Source organism: Rhincodon typus, chromosome 48 (assembly GCF_021869965.1).
Source record: "Rhincodon typus isolate 14 chromosome 48, sRhiTyp1.1, whole genome shotgun sequence".
NCBI classification, from domain to species: Eukaryota; Metazoa; Chordata; class Chondrichthyes; order Orectolobiformes; family Rhincodontidae; genus Rhincodon; species Rhincodon typus.
The window spans coordinates 1,230,954-1,237,170 of NC_063379.1; the positions used below are offsets into that span (position 1 = coordinate 1,230,954).

The 6,217-nt window shown below is 42.7% G+C and overlaps 1 pseudogene; it reads right to left on the reverse strand.

The window, feature by feature from the left end:
• Positions 1–218: 218 nt before the first annotated feature.
• On the reverse strand, positions 219–4,812 carry LOC125487992 (annotated as a pseudogene).
• Between the last annotated feature and the right edge of the window lie 1,405 nt (positions 4,813–6,217).

Sequence of the window (6,217 nt, forward strand, 5' to 3'; positions counted from 1 at the left end):
GCTGGCCAAAAATCGAAAAATAGTCCATCATTTTTACTTGACACAATAAAGTCACATAACGTTATTCACGAAAAATAGCATTGAACTGAAGAATGTTCATCATTCTTTATTGAATCGTCATATTACATATCAGGAAATTTAAATATCGGAGATTTAGTTATGCGCATCATGAAGTTCTGCGAAAAGTGATCACAAAGATACAAAGATGATGATATTTTTCATTTTTTCTTTCAATTAACTGATATCAGAATACATGACCAAGGGGATGCCAACAGTTTCTTCAGCTCTTGTCTGAATTTAGTTTGTGTAGCTGCATAAATACACACATTTGTACATGAACTTAAATGCATGAACATATAGCCAGTTTCAGTGGCAATATAGGCAGAAGCTGCATAATGACCTTGAAAAAGCGCAGTACTGGTTATCTTTGAAAAAAGTATTAAACTGCTTGATACAGTGAAGAGTAAAATTATGGACCTCCTTCGACTCTGAATCTCTGGGTCCCTTTGACTGTCATTATTGCATGCCCGGATGGCTTTGCGAGCTCTATTGGCTACTAAAATACGTCTGACTGTTAAACAATTAAACAGGAGTATGAAAGAAAATGGACGGCAAACAACGAAAGTACTTTTTAACCAAAAGAATGCTTCACCTGATGGAGAAGTAAAGAAGTTCAACTTGGTGCGACAACACCACTGTAAATGATCAATTACCTGTTCAGGTTCATATGAAAACCAGTAGGGTATGTTTGCAAGCCATGCCAAGGCAGTGGTGCTCATTATAACTGCAGCTGCTGTCCTCATTCTGCAATACTTTTTTTTTCAGCCTCTCACAACATATAGCTACATATCGATCAACTGTGAAGAAGACGGTGAACCACATTACTAGGTACAGATTGACTGAGCTCATGTAGATGATAAACTTACAAACTCCAGTGTAGGAGAAGACTGAATGTTTAAAGTGAAAACCGAAAACTTGATGCACAGTTACGTTGAAGATCATGATCCGAAGAGCTGCTGATGTCATGGCCACCATGTATGTAGAAGGACAGTCAGAAAGGCCACACTTTCCCCTGGAGAGAATTATTAATGTCACCAGGTTTGCTGTAAGTCCAGTGGAAAAGAAAAGTTGTAAAACTAGATCACTCAGAAAACAACAAAAAAGTCTACAAAATTTTGTGAGGAAATACCAAAAGGCATTGCTACTCAACCTTGTGCATAGTGGCATTTAAAATTAGATCGAAATGAATTTGTGGTCTTCCGTTACGGAATAATAAAACACAGAATACCAAGAATAAAAGGGGTGATTTTTCGTTTGTATACAACATTCTCTGGTTAAATGTTTTCAAAATATACTCCAGTCGGTATGCATAGAACAGTTTACTGGTCTTATAAAGTGGAGATTGACAACCAAATAAAATCACCTTCCTTCTCCTTGAATTCGCAGCATAGTTAAAAAAAAAAACAATCAATGACCCTCCAATTTGCGCGAAATCATAGTGAACAAAACTTTCTGAATAACCAGTACCAGACTATGGCAGTGGCTGATACCAGAAAACTTTAGTCAAGCGGGAGATTTAACGATTTCTTCATAATACAGTAACGCTAGCAGAGTAAAGTTAGAATTAATACTCCCTGAGATTCAAATCTAATTGTTTTTATTTCACGTCTGAACTCCCACACAAAGACAGACTGACATACAAAAAGATGCAATTAATGGATAAATAAAATGAAAATAAAATTAAATGAGATGTAACTGGCCTGGTTTCTTAAACTATTTCTACAATCCATAACATCACAGGCATATTACATTGTAGCTTAGATAACGAGGTGAAGAGCTGGATGAACACAACAGGCCAAGCAGCATCAGAGGAGCAGGAAAGCCAACGTTTCGGGTCTAGACCCTTCTTCAGTGATAGGGGAGGGGAACGGGATTCTGAAATAAATAGACAGAGAGGGGGAGGTGGATGGAAGATGAATAAAGGAGCATGTAGGTGGAAAGGAGACGGACAGGTCAAGGAGGCGGGAATGGAGCCAGTAAAGGTGAGCGTAGGTGGGGAGTTAGGATGGGGATTGGTCAGTTAAGGGAAGAAGGACAGGTCAAGGAGGCGGGGATGAGGCTGGTAGGTAGGAGGTGGGTTTGGGGGTTGAGGTGGGAGAAGCAGATAGGTGGGAGAAAAGACGGACAGGTCAGGGAGGCGCGGGTGGAGCCAGTAAAGGTGAGTGTAGGTTGTGAGTTAGGATGTGGGTAGGTCAGTCAAGGGAAAACGGACAGGTCGAGAAGGCAGGGATGAGGATCCTCGGGAGGAGGTGGGGGTGGGGTTTGAGGTGGGAGGAGCGGATAGGTGGGAGAAAGGACAGACAGGTCAGGGAGGCGGGGACGAGCTGGGCTAGTTTTGCGATGTGCACGGGGGCGGGAAGATTTTGAAGCTTGTGAAGTCTACATTGATACCATTGGGCTGCAGGGTTGCCAATCGAAATATGAGGCGCTGTTCCTGCAACCTCGGGTGGCATCGTTGTAGCACTGGAGGAGGCCCAGAATGGACATGTCGTCCAAGGAGTGGGAGGGGGAGTTGGAATGGTTCACGACTGGGAGGTGCAGCCCTTTGCTGCAAACCGAGCGTAGGTGTTCCACAAAGCGGTCTCCAAGCCACCGCTTGGTCTCCCTGATGTAGAAGAGGCCACATCGGGAGCAGTGGATACCATATACCACTTTAGTAGATGTGCAGGTGAACATCTGTTTGATGTGGAAGGTTTGCTTGGGGCCTGGGATGGGTGTGAGTGGCGAGGTGTAGGGGCAGGTGTAGCACTTCCTGCGGTTACAGAGAAAAGTGCCAGGGGTGGTGGGGCTAGTGGGCAGTGTGTAGTGGACAAGGGAGTCAAGGAGAGACCGGTTCCTCCGGAAGGCATATAAAGATAGGGAGGGAAAAGTGTCCTTGGAAATGGGGTCAGATTGCAGGTGGCAGAAGTGGCGGTAGACAGAATAATGAAGATGTCGTTGGATATGCTTGCCTTTACTGGTCAGTGCATTAAGTACAGGAGTCAGGGATCATGTAAAGGCTCTCCAGGACATTGGTTATGCCACTTTTAGAATACTGCTTTCAATTCTGATATCCCTGTGGAAGGGAGGATGTCATGAAATTTGAAATGGCTCAGAAAAGATCGACAAGAATTTTGAAGGGTCTCTGTGTTTGATCTATAGAGCGAGAGTGAATAGAAAGGGCCTATTTTCCTGGAGTATTGAATGGTGAGTGGTGACTTTATAATGTTTATAAAATCATCAGGGGGTGGATAGGGTGAATAGATATTTTTTTTTCCCTCTAGATGGGGGCGTCCAAAACTAGAGGGCATAGGTTTACGTTGAGAGAGGAAAGATTCAAAGGGTACCTCGGTGCAACATTTTCACATAGAGGGTGGTGCATGCATGGAATAAGCTGCCAAAGGAAATGGTGTAGGTTGGTGCCATTACAACAGTTAAAAGGCATCTGGATGGGGTAATGTATCTGAAGAGTTTCGTCATGTATCGAACTAATGCTGGCAAATGGAGCTAGATTAATTTGGGAAATCTGGTTTGCATGGATGAATTGGACCAAAGGGTCTGTTTCCATCCTTTACATCTCTATAACTCTATGTCTCCTAATAATTGCAGGAAAGCAAATGATATTGTTGACTTACCAGGAAAGCCAAAGATAGAGAGAACCGGATAGTAAATGATCTTTATGAGTAGAATTATTGGTTGTGCCATTCTCAGAATAAGGTTGAAATGTATCCAGATTGATGGCTTCATTTGCAATGCCTCTGAGAACAGTGAGTATCCCATCTTTATAGAACAATCTGTTCTGGTTGAGGGCAAAATAAATTGATTAAAACCTTTCCAGAGTTGAGTTCACTGAAGTTTTATTTTGCTGCTTTATTTCACCTGCCTCCTCCATAAGGAGATGACAAAGCTGAGTAACAGATGCGACTTTATCTGAAATAAACAAACTGAATAAGATCACAGATCGGAGGTATTGGCATGCCCCCAGAGGAACAGAAATACGTTATTGTTCCCAAACATTATATCAGCTTTCTTTCACTTCTGGTGAATATGTTACGTCTTCAAGTCTTGCAAAAATTGTTTATGTCGTAACTCAACAGAACATCGAACAATGAGAGGTGATCTAATTGAAAGGAAATGAATGGGCTTGAAATGTCCTCGTCAGAGTTTCAGACGAGATCGCATCGTCTCAGAGTATAGGGGAAATATGGATGTGAGTAATATTGGATCAGCCTTGATCCTTTTGAATTGCACAGCAGGCTAAAAGGGCTGAACACCTGACACATGATCCTATACTTTATGGTCGAATACACAATTTTGAATTGGCCCATGCATCATCCTGGGTTAATGTGTTTATTTTCGATTCTGGTCACATTCATAGCGTCATAGATTTATACATCACATTAACAGACCCTTCAGTCCCACTAGTCCATGCCGACCATAATCCCAAAGTAAACTAGTTCCGCCTGCCTGTGCTTGGTACCTATGTCTCCTAACATTTCCTATTCATGCTCCTTTGAAAATGCCTTTCAAACGTTGTAACTGCATGTGCATCCACCATTTCCTCTGCAAGTACGGTCCACACATGAACCATTCTCTGTGTAAAAAAGTTTCCCATTCTGTGACTTCTTTTAAAAAATATATATATCTTTCTCCTCCTGTCTTAGAATTATGCCACAAACACACCCTCACCCCTCATTTTAAATACACCAAACTCGGCAAAAGGCATCTGGCGACCACCTTACCTGGAGGCACATTGGTTTCATAAACCTGCATAACGTTAGTACTCAACTTCCTAAGCTCCAGTGGGGGAAAATAAATCCCAGTGTATCCGGCCTATCCATACAACTGAATCGCTTGATTCTTTGCAACATCTTTTCTGAACGTTCTCTGGCTTAATAATGTCCTTTTATAACAGGGTGATCAGAACTTGACGCAGCACTCCACAAGAGAACTCACAAAGTCCTGTACAAATTGAACATCGCATCTCAACTCAGATATTCAAATGTCTGAGCAATGAAGGCAAGCGTGCTGAACATCTTCTTAACCGTTCTGTCGACAAAATGGCATGTCTACGGAATGAAAGGAAAATCCCAAAGCCTTTTATTCATACAAAAGGAGCAAGAGAGTAACTCGAGAAAGGGTTGGCCCACTCAAGGACAAAGGAGGGAAGTTATGCGAGGAGTCAGAGAAAATGAGTGAGATTCTTAATGAGTACTTTGCATCGGTATTCACCGAGGAGAGGGACATGACAGATGTTGAGGTTAGGGATAGATGTTTTATTACTCTAGGTCAAGTCAGCATAAGGAGGTGGGGAAGTGTTGGATATTCTAAAAGACATTAAGGTGGACAAGTCCCCAGGTGCGGATGGGATCTATCCCAGGTTACTGAGGGAAGAGAGAGAGGAAAGAGCTGGGGCCTTAACAGATATCTTTGCAGCATCCTTGAGCACGGGTGTGGTCCCAGAGGACTGGAGAATTGCTAATGTTGTCCCCTTGTTTAAGAAGGGTAACAAGGATAATCCAGGTAATCATAGACTGGTGAGCCTGACGTCAGTGGTGGGGAAGTTGCTGGAGAAGATACAGAGGGATAAGATCTATTTACATTTGGAAGAAAATGGTCTTATTAATGAAAGGCAGCATGGTTTTGTGCAGGGAAGGTCATGTCTTACTAACTTGATAGAATTCATTGAGGAAGTGACAAAGTTGAAAGATGAGGGAAGGGCTGTAGGTGTCATATACATGGACTTCAGTAAGGCATTTGATAAGGTTCCCCATTGTAGGCTGATGGAGAAAGTGAAGTCGCATGCGGTCCAGGGTGTACTCGGTAGATGGATAGAGAACTGGGTGGGCAACAGGAGACAGAGAGTTGTAGTGGAAGGGAGTTTCTCAAAATGGAAAACTGTGACCAGTGGTGTTCCACAGGGATCCATGTTTGTGATATACATAAATAATTTGGAGGAAGGTATAGGTGGTCTGATTAGCAAGTTTGCAGATGACACCAAGATTGGTGGAGTAGCAGATAGTGAAGGGGACTGTCAGAGAATGCAGCAGAATATAGATAGATTGGAGAGTTCGGCGGAGAAATGGCAGACGGAGTTCAATCCAGGCAAATGGGAGATGATGCATTTTGAAAGGTTCAATTAAGAGCGAACTATGTGGTAAATGGAAAAGCCTGGCGG